Raw genomic sequence first — 16,132 nt, 5'->3', positions numbered from 1 at the left:
AAACATAATTTGGAGATATTTTTCTCATGTTTAGTGGAGTGATTGCTGGCTATGAAATGAGATAATATTATTTAGAAATATTTTAATCACAGCTGGCAACGTCGGTTCTGTTGTTCAATACAAAAACGAAATCAATATAGAAGAATTCGAAGCTATGGCTTTGTTTCACTCATCCCTTCAGAAGGAGCGTTATTGGCCAATAGTCCAGCTTTGACTCTTATAAGGCGTTAAGAATATGCTGTCTGTTCATGAATTACACATTTACTGCTGCTCATATGGTTTACTCCGCACCGCAGTGGGTAAACACAGCAATCTTCACAGGCAAGCATTTTGTCCCCCTACGATCCTTCGAAAGAAACGCCGCTCTATCAGAATTGTTTAGTGTCCTCTGAGTTTTAGATGCAGCCTAATTAAGACATTTCTCGGAAACAAATTACGATTTCTTCGTTGTAGCGGATAATAAAAGTTTAGGACATGAGTCATTTAACGAGACTTGTTTCGAGACACGACCGTGCAGCGGCAGGTAGCTTTAATTGAGATTAAACTCGCTACTTGTCCGTAATACCGCTATTATCCGTTTTATGAGGCGCTGTTCGCTGGCTCATTTACACGTTAAGTACAGCTCCAGTGCTCTGCTTACTGGAGCACAGCTGCTGCACACCCTTCCAGCAGGCTGTATAGCTGGTCGCTCCCTGCGTGGCAAGGTGTGAGTGAGCCAGTCAATCGCGGCACAACGCACGTCTCCCCCTCCAGTGCAGCACCAGCGTCAGCCTTGTCGGACACCTCAGACGAAGTCTCGTGATGGAATTTCGTTAGTGTCGTATTAGTATTACTCTACCCTCCCCCATACGCTGCATTAATTTGCTCTGAGACTGGGGCGGCTGTTCCGGCGTGAGTAAACTGTCACGAGGAAATCGTGACGCAAAGAAGAAGATACGTTATTTGGTCAAGAGACCGAAAGCGCTTCATTCCTTTTTGACTGTTGGGAACGCAGGAGAACGGCGTAGATTATCTTCAGTCAGAAAGATCCCAAGAATTGGTAATAAAATGACTTCGGTAGACAGGGCGTACAAAATTTGTGAAACTGTTTATTTAAAAGATGAGATTGAACATCTACGGTCAACTTTCGTGAAGAATGGCTATTCTAGCAAGGATATAGATCGAGCACATCGCTCTAGGCAGAGAATCTGGAGCAACGAAGAACAACAGTCGCCCAAGGGCAAAGTTTTTCTTCCGCTCATTAGTAAGGTCACAGATCGGATCGGGAAAGTTTTAAGCAAGTATGGGGTGGAAACTATTTTTAGACCCACCAGAAAATAAAACAATATTTAAGATATCCAAAAGATGCACGACAGCCTTTGGCTACACCGGGGGTATACAAAATTCCTTGTAGTTGTGGACAGGTTTACATCGGTACCACAAAGAGAAGTGTGAACACTCGTCTTTTTGAACATAAGAGAAATTGCCGCCTTGGTAACAGAGATAAATCGGCCGTAGCGGAACAAGTTTATCAGGAAAGTGATCATAAAATAAAATTCAGCGAAACGAGCGTCATATCAAAAACCTCGCATTATTATGCACGCATGTATAGAGAGTCTATCGAGATTTATAAACACCGTAATAATTTTAACAATAAAGACGGAGGTTTCTAGAATGAAATTTTCACTCTACAGCGGAGTGTGCGCTGATATGAAACTTCCTGGCAGATTAAAACTGTGTGCCGGACCGAGACTCGAACTCGGGACCTTTGCCTTTCGCGGGCAAGCGCTCTACCGACATTTTTTTTTTTTTTTTTTTGTTTTTTTTTTTTTTTGTTTTTTTGTGTTTGGTCGTTGCGCACGTCGCAAGACATCCTGTTTAAGTTCGGTGGTTGATCCTTCCCCTCAGTTTTTCATTACAGAGGCCAACCGGCTCTCTGACCGAACACGCTGAGCTAACGTGCCGGCTCCGACTGAGCTACCCAAGCACGACTCACGCCCCGTCCCCACAGCTTTAATTCCGCCAGTACCTCGTCTCCTACCTTCCAAACTTCACAGAAGCTCTCCTGCGAACCTTGCAGAACTAGCACTCCTGGAAGAGAAGATATTGCGGAGACATGGCTTAGCCACAGCCTGGGGGATGTTTCTAGAGTGAAATTTTCACTCTACAGCGCAGTATGCGCTGATATGAAACTTCCTGGCAGATTAAACTGTGTGCCGGACCGAGACTCGAACTCGGGACCTTTACCTTTGCCTTTGCAAAGGTCCCGAGTCGAGTCTCCGTCCGGCACACAATTTTAATCTGCCAGGAAGTTTTAAGATGGAGGTGTTAAACTGGATAAAATTTGGATGTCAGCGTTGCACCGCAAGGGTAACGATCGATTACTTTCATTTGAGAATGTAAGCATTACCAGAGACAATCTCATAGCCGACGCCACGTGATCGACAGTGGCGCCCTCTTTACTGCCTATATAATCAGGGCTTTCTCGAGTTCTCTTCGCAATTCACCGCTGAACCTCCGAGGATGTCTCCCGCTGTCGGAGACGAAACATCAGGGGAGAGTTTTATATTTCGACCACGGCCAATCAGCCCGGAAGTTTTAAGTGAAGAGAAATAAAATGATATTTATTAAATACCAAGAAACACTCAAGCAAATGACGTTGCTTCTTGTGAAATGTCCAGCATATTAGACTTTCGAAATTATTACAAGTCCTCTAAATTTTAAAGTCCTACCACTGTGCCTCTGAGTGTTGCCTACGTACAGTCCAGAGCCAGGCTGTGATGCCTACGGAGCCTGAGTCTCGCGGACGACGGACGAAGTCTACCGCTTGTAGACTTGGAGGCGACTGGGGAGTCCACAGAAATCGGCGCCCTAAAGAGAATTGTCCCCCAAATTTCAGTGCTCTGGTGTTTAACGAGCTTTCGACCAATCGCTATCAACACACGTGGCAGCTGCGGCCACTGGCGGACCTCGGTATAGCTCGTAATGCCAACCCATAAAGCTGCTACGCTACGAGTGTTTCGGGTGAGACTTATGGGTTGTGGTACGGTATTCTAAGGGGCCGTGAGTACCATCACAACATTTACATATTCTTTTCTACAAGTTTTCATAGTACACTAATCAAGCAAACACACAGGAACATAACGAAATGTGACAAAATTTTTCATTAATGTAAACCATGTCTGTGCAATTAAAATTGCTACATCACGAAGATGACGTGCTACAGACACGAAATTTAACCGACAGGAAGAAGATGCTGTGATATGCAAATGATTAGCTATTCAGAGCTTTCCCACAAGGTTGGCGTCGGTGGTGACACCTACAACGTGCTGACACGAGGAAAGTTTCCAACCGATTTCTCATACACAAACACCAGTTGATCGGCGTTGCCTGGTGAAACGTTGTTGTGATGCCTCGTGTAAGGAGGAGAAATGCCTACCATCACGTTTCCGACTTTGATAAAGGTCGCATTGTAGCCTATCACGATTGCGGTTTATCGTATCCCGACATTGCTGCTCGCGTTGGTCGAGATACAATGACTGTTAGCAGAAAATAGAATCAGTGGGTACAGAAGGGTTATACGGAACGCCGTGCTGGATCCCAACGGCCTCGTACCACTAGCAGTCGGGATGACAGGCATCTTATCCGCATGGCTGTAATGGATGGATCCCTGAGTCAACAGATGGGGACGTCTGCAAGACAACAACCATCTGCACGAACAGTTCGACGTCGTTTGCAGCAGCATGGACTATCAGCTCGGAGACCACGGCTGCGGTTACCCTTGACGCTGCATCACAGGCAGGAGTGCCTGCGATGGTGTACTCAACCACGAACCTTGGCGCACGAATGGCAAAACATAATTTTTTCGGATGAATCCAGGTTCTGTTTACAGCATCATGATGGTCGCATCCGTGTTTGGCGACATCGCGGTGAACGCACATTGGAAGCGTGTATTCGTCATCGCCATACTGGCGTGTCGTCCGGTGTGATGGTATGGCGTGCCATTGGTTACACTTCTCGGTCACCTCTTTTTCGCATTGACGGCACTTTGAAGAGTGGACGTTACATTTCAGATGTGTTACGACCCGTGGCTCTACCCATCCTTCGACCCCTGTGAAACCCTACATTTCAGCAGGATAAAGCACGACCGCATGTTGCAGGTCCTGTACGGGCTTTTCTGGATACAAAAATGTTCGACTGCTGCCCTGCCCAGCGCATTCTCCAGACCTCTCACCAATTGAAAACGTCTGGTCAATGGTGGTCAAGCAACTGGCTCGTCACATTACGCCAGGCACTGCTCTTGATGAACTGTGGTATCGTGTTGAAGCTGCATGAGCAGCTGTATCTGTACACACCAACCAAGCTCTGTTTGGCTCAATGCCCAGGCGTATCAAGGCTGTTATTACGGCCGGAGGTGGTTGTTCTGAGTACTGATTTCTCAGGATCTATGCACCCAAATTGCGTGAAAATTTAATCACATGTCAGTTCTAGTATAATATATTTGTCCATTGAATACCCGTTTCTCATCTGCATTTCTTTTTGGTATAGCAATTTTAATGGTCAGTAGTGTATGTATACATCAGTATGGCATTGTACATGTAATACACTGCTTGACAAAGAAGTAAAGCACGAGGAGGAGTAAACGGAATTAAACTGCATGGGTCGAGGAACTGTGCTATGTTATTTCAGTGAATATTATACCGAGTCAAATTTACAATGAATTTAGCAGCATGAGCCTCGTTGAATGCAATGTTTCTGTTGGGAAGGGTGTCATAAAGCTGTTATATCCACTCCTGAGGCAAGCTGGCAGACAACTGTTGTAACTGGTCCTTGATATCATGGGATGGTGTTGACCTCCGTACTCGCCCTACACATGTTCTATTGGGGACTGTTATGGGGATCTTGCCGGCTAAGGGAGTACCTCAGCATCACGCAAACAGTTCATACAAGTACCCTTGTAACGCCGGAAATGCATATCCTCCTATATCCATCTATTGTACTGTAAATCTTTTCCATATTTGGTTACCTGAAGATATGACATTTCTGTGTCTTTATATATTGTAATTGTTTTACTATTTGTATATATATTTCTGCATTTATGTCATTTGCATTTTTCCTTTCATTTGGATGTAACCCTTTTCTTCCTCTTTACCGAAAGATTAACTTTGGTGACTATTGCTTTTCCCAAATTTCCATTAGGTACACGCAGTTTAATTTTTACTGTCATCAAGGTCGATAAGTGGGGGGGGGGGGGAGGGGAGGTTACACCCTGTTTGACATGAAACCTGGCCAGTGGCCAGTCGGCGCAGAATCTAAGTCGATTGGTTTGTTTTGTAATTATTATTTGTATTTTTACGCTGGGTCTGGCCTAGCGAAAACTATGCTATCGAACGATTACATCGATTAGTTCTGTGGAGAACCAAAGTGTTTAGGATCTTTGGTAGTGTTAACTCTGCCGCGTGGAGCTCGGGCAGAGCGGAGTCTGGGTGGAGTAGGGCGGTGGAGCAGGTGTGTTGAGTGACGCTCCTGCGAGTTGCCCTGCTTCCGCGGTTTGGCAGCATATAATTGCGCTCGACTTGCTATGATAGTTTCTGGCACGGTGTCGTGGACAGGAAACATTAGCAGGCACACATCAAGAGCCCGTTTCGCCTGGTAACCGTGTCGAGAAGAAGGCGCGCCAACATCCAGCTTCTGCAACAGCTACGGCCGACAATGAGTGATTGTCGCCACCTCCTCGATAGACGACTTCAAACTTTCAATCAACCAACAAGGAAGACTGAAAGCACGTAAAGTTTTAGAACTGTATGGCAGACCTGAGCTTTTCAAACTGTTCTATTTGCATCACAAAGTACAGCAACTTAGTTGAACCTTTGTTGCTCATTGTCCCAATTGCATTACCAAGCAGGGTCCCTTCCTTTTCCGGAATGAACCCGAGTGTCATTGAAATTCAAACGCCAGCATTAAAGTAATATCATTCCATTTCACTGCTTTAATTTAAAGGTTCAGTTGAAAGTATTCATAGTGGGCTACAATATTTAGATTACACAAGCACAAATTAAGAGTGCGAGTTTTGTTACCATATTTTAGCTTACCTGCGACTGCAGCTCAGTTTGGTACGTACTAAATTTTACTATTGTTAATTGTTCAAAATCATTTAATTCAAGTTCAAAGTTAAATCTTATTTCTAAATTGCGTAGATTCAAGTAGCTTTTGAGATGGTTGTTGAGGTAGCCCAAGGCTAACCTTATTTTATTTTATTTCGTAGTGCTTCTGAAATAAAGTTCACTATTAAATTCAGTCACTAAATTAACTTTCTATCTTCTGGTCTTATTAATTCTTTTGCTAAATTAAGTCATAGTATATCGAAATTTATTACTTCTGACAAACATTCAGTTTTCAAACAACACGTGTCAACCTTCAGTTGCCACGCTTTCAGTGCTAATTATATGTGCAATAACCTTTCTTTTTCAGTTATTATAGTATTTGTCCATAGGATCGGCGACCGTAATTTTCCCCAAATCTCAAATATCTAATTAACGCCAGTTAATTGTTAACGTAACGACCGCACATTTACTTTCTTTATTAATTTTACCCCTTTTCAAAATTAATTTCCACCACTTTCATTTGCATTTTTCCTTTCATTTGGATGTAACCCTTTTCTCCCTCTTTACCGAAAGATTAATTTCGGTGACGATTGCTTTTCCCAAATTTCCATTAGGTACACGCGGTTCAATTTTTACTGTCATTAAGGTCGATAAGTGGGGGGGGGGGGGGGGGGGGTTACACCCTGTTTGACATGAAAAACCTGGCCAGTGGCCGGTCGCCGCCGAATCTAAGTCTTTGCCGATCGCGGCGTGGGGCAGATAACACGGACACTCTGATAACTCCCTAAGTCCGGCTATCTGCACTATCTGGAGATGCGGGAGGCTGTGGCAGTTTCTGGAGGAAGCATTGTTCTCTGTTAGACCGACTCTCTGCCTTCTGTGCACGTGGTCTGGCGGTGAACCGCCTGTAGTCTGAATGCAATGTCTGGTGCCCGAGACTAGTCACTGCCTAAACTTTTGTAGCGTCTTCCGTGTGAACAGTAAAGTCATCGATGTACTGGAAGCACAGCTACAGCGTTTTTCATTTTCTGACACACCAGTAACGATTTTGCGGCAGATTGCCTGAGATGCGTATGCGCCACAGCTCTGTGGGTACTGTTAGCTGGGAAGTTGTAGAGGCTGCCACGGTAGAGCTGTGCTCCTACATCCTCTGTTCAAAGCGCCAACTACGGTTCATCGCTCTGGATACTATAAAATACTCTAGTGTCGTTGAGTGGTGCTCCACGAATAAATGTCTACTATCTAGTTTTCAAAATGGTTCAAATGGCTCTGAGCACTATGGGACTCAACTGCTGTGGTCATAAGTCCCCTAGAACTTAGAACTACTTAAACCTAACTAACCTAAGGACAGCACACAACACCCAGCCATCACGAGGCAGAGAAAATCCCTGGCCCCGCCGGGAATCGAACCCGGGAACCCGGGCGTGGGAAGCGAGAACGCTACCGCACGACCACGAGATGCGGGCTACTATCTAGTTTTCACTCTCGATAGCAAGGGAGGCATTCGATCCGTCATAATTAATGAGTATTATATTAATGAGTATTGATTTAACATTCAAGGCACAACTGAAAATTAGCTATACAGTTTGTAATTCAATCTGAATACCTCACTTTACTGTTTAAAGATGTTATCAGTGCTCTATACCGCTTTTTTCTCTTTTAGAAGTGGTTATTGATGCACCGTTTACGCCTGGTAATCATGTGTTTTCGTCAAGCCGCAGTGTTTAACTGTACTGTAATAAATTTTACTGTCAATGTTTGGTTCCTTACTACAGGCAGTCCACCTCCGTAGCTGAATGCGATGTGCCTCATCCACCCACGAAAAGGAATGCCGTCAGCTGGCTCAAAGCGGCACACAGTACTTTGCATCCTGCGGGAGAGTGACAAAATGAGAGAGGATATCTGCCCATTCCTCAATATAGAGTATTACAATATCATTATAAGACTACACGAAGATGTGCGATAACTTCTTAACAAACACAGTTATGTGACATCTGACGGAAAATGAACACAGCCAACTGAGCCAAACGAAGAACTATAGACTCCTTATGGATGTCTTTATAATTTATAATTTCAGTTTCTAGTATATTTCTGCAGAGAAATCAGACGTTTCTGGACTTTTTTTTTCCAACACAACAGAGAAGAGACTCCTTGTACCGAATATGTGAAGGAAACATTTTCTTTTCTTTAACGAACGGCTAATTCATTTAAATTTTATTCATACAAAAAAAGTCTTTACGTATCCTGAACTCAATTTTAATGCAGAAGAATATCACATTATACGTACGGTTTCATAACAAGAAGAATTCAGTTTAATTTAAAATTCTGAGTTCCACTGGTGAAAGGGAGCAACTCCTTCGAACTGCAACTGAAATAAGAAATTCAGTTATCATAGAACATGGAACCAGTGCAAATGAAGGAGAGTAATGGCAGGTGGGAGAACGGATTGTACGGGAGGAAGGAGACCGAAAAAATGTGGTCATCGTGACGTGCAGCCAGGGCTCGATTCCTACCTGGGTCAGAGATTTTACCTGCCTTGCGACTGGGTGCTGCGCTGCCATCATCACATCCTCATCGACGGGCGAGCCGCGGAAGTAGCGCCAAACAGAAGAATTTGCACTAGGTGGCCGAACAACCCGAGATGGATCCCCCAACCAATGATTCCATGAGATCACTTCATTTCCTTCCCGTAATTGTATGCGATAAACTGCGTGAATACCTTTCAGTGTATGCCAAATACCTTTCAGTGCATGCTCTATAGCAACTCAGGCACTCTGCGAACTTTGACTTTGAGGTCCAAGTATGGAATTATGGAGAACTTAGCGGTGATCGAAACTGATGAAACTGATGTTCAAAGTATTCAAATAGATCCAAGCTAACAAAACTGCCCATTTTCGAAGCTGCCCGGAGTATGAAGAAAGTTACAAACTTTGGTGTCAATAAACGTCTCTCTCTCTCCCTCTCCTGACAGGGCTTGGAGGCTCCGACTGTACCGACCGGCTGCCATGTCATCCGCAGCCGATAGGCGTCACTTAATGCGCTGGATGAGGATATGGAGGACACGTGGTCTGCACTCAACATTCCTGGCCGTTTGTCATTTTTCGCGACGGGAGCCACTGCTACTCAATGAAGTACCTCCGAGTAGCTTCACAATTGGCCTCACAGGGGCTGAGTGGACCCTACTTGCCAACAGTGCTCGGCAGACGTGGACGGTCACGCATCCAAGTGTTAGCCAAGCCCGACAGCGCCCAACTTCGGTGATCTGACTGAAGCCCAGGGCACCATGCGTCAAGGCCGTTGGCAAACGTATGTAGGGGTGCCAATTACTATCACACAGACTTAGCGCAAAGGAACTGTATTAATCTGTTTGTTTACTTCATAACTATTCCCGTGACATTTGGGTCCTACGTGATGACTCGTAGCTCTTCAGAGTCGTTTGTATACTGAGGCCGCTTGGAATTCGTAAAGCAGCTTACTGAGGCGAGCGTGTGAGAAGACTTAATTTTATTAAAAAATTTCTTCTACCAACTGCTACTCAGTTAAATAAAACGGTAAGTAACAACTTTGAATGCACTCGTCTACACCACGATTACGGCTGACGCCTCACACTATCCATGCATCGCAAGACATGTACAGAACTACTTTTATTAAAATTTCATTTTTTCGTTATTGGTAGTTGCATTTGTTCGGGGCGGACGTCCCACCACACTCGTTGGAGTTCTTTGTTTATCCACTCACACAGTTTTATATACAGGGTGGTCCGTTGATCGTGACCGGGCCAAATATCTCACGAAATAAGCGTCAAAGAAGGAAACTTCTGTAGCTTGAAGGGGGAAACCAGATGGCGCTATGGTTGACCCGCTAGATGGCGCTGCCATAGGTAAAATGGATATCAACTGCGTTTTTTAAATAGGAACCCCCATTTTTTATTACATATTCGTGTAGTACGTAAAGAAATACGAATGTTTTAGGTGGAACACTTTTTTCGCTTTGTGATAGATGGCGCTGTCATAGTCATAAACATATGGCTCACAATTTTAGACGAACAGTTGGTAACAGGTAGGTTTTTAAAACTAAAATACAGAACGTATGTACGTTTGATCATTTTATTTCGGTTGTTCCAATGTGATACATGTGCCTTTGTGAACTTATCATTTCTGAGAACGCATGCTGTTACAGCGTGATTACCTGTATATACAACATTAATGCAATAAATGCTCAAAATGATGTCCGTCAACCTCAATGCATTTGGCAATACGTGTAACGACATTCCTCTCAACAGCGAGTAGTTCGCCTTCCGTAATGTGGGCACATGCGTTGACAATGCGCTGACGCATGTCTTCAAGCGTTGTCGGTGGATCACGATAGCAACTATCTTTCAACTTTCCCCACAGAACGAAATACGGGGACGTCAGATCCGGTGAACTTGCGGGCCATGGTATGGTGCTTCGATGACCAATGCACCTGTCATGAGATATGCTATTCAATACCGCTTCAACCGCACGGGAGCTATGTGCCGGAGATCCATCATATTGGAAGTACATCGCCATTCTGTCATGCAGTGAAACATCTTGTAGTAACATCGGTAGAACATCACGTAGGAAATCAGCATACATTGCACCATTTAGATTGTTATCGGCAAAATGGGGCCAATTATCCTTCCTCCCATAATGCTAAGGTCGCTGATGTTCCACTTGTCGCAGCCATCGTGGATTTTCCTTTGCTCAATAGTGCCTATAATGCCGGTTTACGTTACCGCTGTTGGTGAATGACGCTTCGTCGCTAAATAGAACGCGTGCAAAAAATCTGCCATCGTCCCGTAATTTCTTTTGTGCCCAGTGGCAGAACTGTTCACGACTTTAAAAGTCGTCGCCATGCAATTCCTGGTGCATAGAAATATGGCACGGGTACAATCGATGTTGATGTAGCATTCTCAACACCGACGTTTTTGAGATTCCCGATTCTCGCGCAATTTGTCTGCTACTGATGTGCGGATTAGCCGCGACAGCAGCTAAAACACCTACTTGGGTATCATCATTTGTTGCGGGTCGTAGTTGACGTTTCAAATGTAGGTTATTTCCTTAAATAACGTAACTATGTGGCAACAGTCCTGACACTTGGATGATGTCGTCCAGGATACCGAGCAGCATTCATAGCACACGCCCGTTGGGCATTTTGATCACGATAGACATACCTCAACACAATATCGACCTTTTCCACAATTGGTAAGCGATCCATTATAACACGGGTAATGTATCACGAAGCAAATACCGTCCGCACTGGTGGAATGTTACGTGATACCACGTACTTATACGTTTGTGACTATTACAGCGCCATCTGTCACAAAGCGAAAAAAGTGGTCCAACTAAAACATTCATATTTCTTTGCGTACTACATGAATATGCAATAAAAAATGGGGGTTCCTATTTTAAAAAACGCAGTTGATATCCGTTTGACCTATGGCAGCACCATCTAGTGAGCCAACAATAGCGCCATCTGGTTGCCGCCTTCAAGCTAGACAAGTTCCGTTCTTTGCAGTTTTTTCGTTTGACGCTTATTTCGTGAGATATTTGGCCCGGTCACGATCAATATATATATATATATATATATATATATATATATATATATATATACACTCCTGGAAATGGAAAAAAGAACACATTGACACCGTTGTGTCAGACCCACCATACTTGCTCCGGACACTGCGAGAGGGCTGTACAAGCAATGATCACACGCATGGCACAGCGGACACACCAGGAACCGCGGTGTTGGCCGTCGAATGGCGCTAGCTGCGCAGCATTTGTGCACCGCCGCCGTCAGTGTCAGCCAGTTTGCCGTGGCATACCGAGCTCCATCGCAGTCTTTAACACTGGTAGCATGCCGCGACAGCGTGGACGTGAACCGTATGTGCAGTTGACGGACTTTGAGCGAGGGCGTATAGTGGGCATGCGGGAGGCCGGGTGGACGTACCGCCGAATTGCTCAACACGTGGGGCGTGAGGTCTCCACAGTACATCGATGTTGTCGCCAGTGGTCGGCGGAAGGTGCACGTGCCCGTCGACCTGGGACCGGACCGCAGCGACGCACGGATGCACGCCAAGACCGTAGGATCCTACGCAGTGCCGTAGGGGACCGCACCGCCACTTCCCAGCAAATTAGGGACACTGTTGCTCCTGGGGTATCGGCGAGGACCATTCGAAACCGTCTCCATGAAGCTGGGCTACGGTCCCGCACACCATTAGGCCGTCTTCCGCTCACGCCCCAACATCGTGCAGCCCGCCTCCAGTGGTGTCGCGACAGGCGTGAATGGAGGGACGAATGGAGACGTGTCGTCTTCAGCGATGAGAGTCGCTTCTGCCTTGGTGCCAATGATGGTTGTATGCGTGTTTGGCGCCGTGCAGGTGAGCGCCACAATCAGGACTGCATACGACCGAGGCACACAGGGCCAACATCCGGCATCATGGTGTGGGGAGCGATCTCCTACACTGGCCGTACACCACTGGTGATCGTCGAGGGGACACTGAATAGTGCACGGTACATCCAAACCGTCATCGAACACATCGTTCTACCGTTCCTAGACCGGCAAGGGAACTTGCTGTTCCAACAGGACAATGCACGTCCGCATGTATCCCGTGCCACCCAACGTGCTCTAGAAGGTGTACGTCAACTACCCTGGCCAGCAAGATCTCCGGATCTGTCCCCCATTGAGCATGTTTGGGACTGGATGAAGCGTCGTCTCACGCGGTCTGCACGTCCAACACGAACGCTGGTCCAACTGAGGCGCCAGGTGGAAATGGCATGGCAAGCCGTTCCACAGGACTACATCCAGCATCTCTACGATCGTCTCCATGGGAGAATAGCAGCCTGCATTGCTGCGAAAGGTGGATATACCTGTACTAGTGCCGACATTGTGCATGCTCTGTTGCCTGTGTCTATGTGCCTGTGGTTCTGTCAGTGTGATCATGTGATGTATCTGACCCCAGGAATGTGTCATTAAAGTTTCCCCTTCCTGGGACAATGAATTCACGGTGTTCTTATTTCAATTTCCAGGAGTGTATATATATATATATATATATATATATATATATATATATATATATATATATATATATATCACAGAGGGCTATAACCCTCTGACTGAACACTCTGAGCTACCGTGCCGGATGCCACTGAGCTATCGACACACGCGTGGGAGCAGGTCCCTCTCATCGCAGTGGCTGAACCTTATAAAGCAACGTTAAAGTAAGAACAGTCGTTACTTACGTGGAGTACGCCATTCCTTGAGTTCGATATTTAAGTTTTATTTCTCAGTGTCTCATCTTACAAGAGGTTTATGTAGCATAAGTCATCGAAGTAGAAAGGTACTATGACAGTGGCAGCTATGTAGCGAATTGGTTCACACTGATCTTAAATAGATTCTCAGAAAGAATTAGTGAGGTTGTTGATTTTAATGCAGCTTTATCTCATGATACTCCTAATGTCGCCTTTCAAGTCATTTATATTTAAGGTATTCAATTAAATTTAATCCAGAATTTCTCACTTTTGAAGCTGTATGGCGCAGTAGAGGGCTGTTAATGTCGGTGTTACGTAATGTTAGCGGGATAGCAAAGCTATTGAAGCTAGTTATATTACTGTCCTCTTATGCAGCGTAAGAGGATGTGACATACTGAGGTATATATTTTTCCATCACGATTGAAATTTTCCCATAATACAGACATATATAATACTTACTTTAATAAACTCATGGTCGGGGTTCACAGTCTTGTACAGGGTTTCAAACGACATCATATTAGTCGTTGACTGTAAAAATTATTTATTTCACAATTCGAATTTCGGTGTTCGGACCATCTTCAAGCGGTACTACAGAAGATTTTGCGTCAACACCTCTCAAATTTTAAAATCCTCGATACATGCCGGAGGATTTTGAAGTCTAACAGGTGCTGATTTTCTACAGTACCACTTGAAAATGGCCCAAAGGGTGAAATTGCAATTGTGAAATAATTAACTTCTACAGATAAAGGTGAATACGGTGTCCATCAGGAAACTTACTTTAATAGTTTGCAAGGAAAACTTATTTTAATGGAAGAAAAAGTACTTGAAAATCAGTATTGGCTCATACGTCACGAAACAGGTGAGTACGTCCAGTCTTGTGACACACAGGCAGAATTTTATGACAACTACGAGAATGCAGAAGTATGTTGCTGGGAATGCTAGCAAGAAGAGATGCAGTTAGATAATTTTTCAATGTCACGTAGGAATCATTTCAAATGAAGATTCTGATGACAAAAACTGAAAATTATTTTCATTACCACAGAATCTAAAGTACAGATGTCGGCAATGTGCAATTCTGCATCTTCATACGTTTTTTATCTTGAGATTTATACACTTACTTCATACAGAAAGTCACAAGTGAAGCACGCACTTGATTACAGGGAATTACAATGTTAGGTTACGTAGATATGTAAATAAAGTGAGATGGAACCACAATTTATCCACATTCGAACAGCAACAAAGCAGAATTATCAAACATAGCCGCCGGTTTCCATTTGTACACTATAGCCGGCAACGGAACCAATGGTAAAACATGGTTGTCGTCACCAATGCATAAGAGGAATTTTTAAAATTTTCAAGTAATTGGTACGTGAATACTAATACTGCTTCACCTACTCTCCAGTGCTGTTCAAAACTGGAGACACCAAAACCACCCCGTGAAGCGCACGATGTGCTCTGTAACAAATGTTCAAATGTGTGTGAAATCTTATGGGACGTAACTGCTAAGGTCATCGTTCCCTAAGCTTACACACTACTTAATCTAAATTACCCTAAGGACAAACACACACACACACACACACACACACACACACACACACACATACACACACATGCACGAGGGAGGACTCGAACCTCCGCCGGGATCAGCCGCACAGTTCATGACTGCAGCGCCCAAGGCCGCTCGGCAAATCTCGCGCGGCACTCAGTAACATAATTTATATAATTCTTTCATAACTGAAAATAGGACTTCACATATTAGATGAATGCGTGTAAACATTAGGAGACGTCTAAATAGACATGCAACGTTAATTCACTCTCATGTTCAATATGTCTTTTGGCCACACTTTAAGAAGAGCAGAACCAAACCCGGTCTGGAATACATGCAGACTGAGAGGAAAGAGTAATCCGGAGACTAAAAATCATAATAGAAAAACAAGCCCTACCTACTATTAACTGCATGGTTGACGGCTATGCAAGGAATACTAAAAGAAGATAATCTAAGAAAAGGTACATACATGAATACCGTTTTGTAAACGTAGACGTCAGATGCAAATACATTCTGTTGAGAATTATCCAATAATAACTACTGTCCACAGCGAGACTCAATTCCTGCTCGCGTCCTTAGAGGTAAGGCATGTTGTGGGAGAAGTATATAAAGGGATCACTGCCCGTACAGACAGTACGGGGAACCCACTAACACAAATTAGCTTCACAGTGAGTGGTGTGGCTATTTCACACTCTAACCTTGTATACCAGTAACACAACCAGTTTGCAGTTGCAACACTTCTTTATTGATTACACATACAGATGAATTCATCAGCATTAGCAATCAATTAACAACATTTGCATATCAAGGCCCTATCCACAATTAGTATTTACAATATTAACCGTCAAACTTGTGACAACGGCCCCTTTACGTGTCGCTAACAACAACCAAAATAATAGATGAAATAGATAACCAAATGTATCTCACTCAGTTTTACACTTACTGAAAAGGTAAAATTAATTTGATTTTATCCGACCTAAAGGGTACTATCAATTGTTCTGTTTACTGCATTCTACTACACTCAACGTCCGGAAGATTCTAGTCTTTATGCAAGCTTAAGGCAAAACGTCAATTTGATACTTACGTGATAGACGCGAGCAAACGTTAATGTATTACGATTTCACACACACACTATCCAAAGGGTGACCTTATACTCCACTTTGGGCAGTAGGAAACCTTCTGCCTAAAACAAGCCTCTCGTTGAATCGAATAGAGAAATCGCGCGTTAACGG

This window comes from Schistocerca serialis, chromosome 2, assembly GCF_023864345.2.
Source record: "Schistocerca serialis cubense isolate TAMUIC-IGC-003099 chromosome 2, iqSchSeri2.2, whole genome shotgun sequence".
NCBI classification, from domain to species: Eukaryota; Metazoa; Arthropoda; class Insecta; order Orthoptera; family Acrididae; genus Schistocerca; species Schistocerca serialis.
This window is presented reverse-complemented; position numbering follows the sequence as displayed.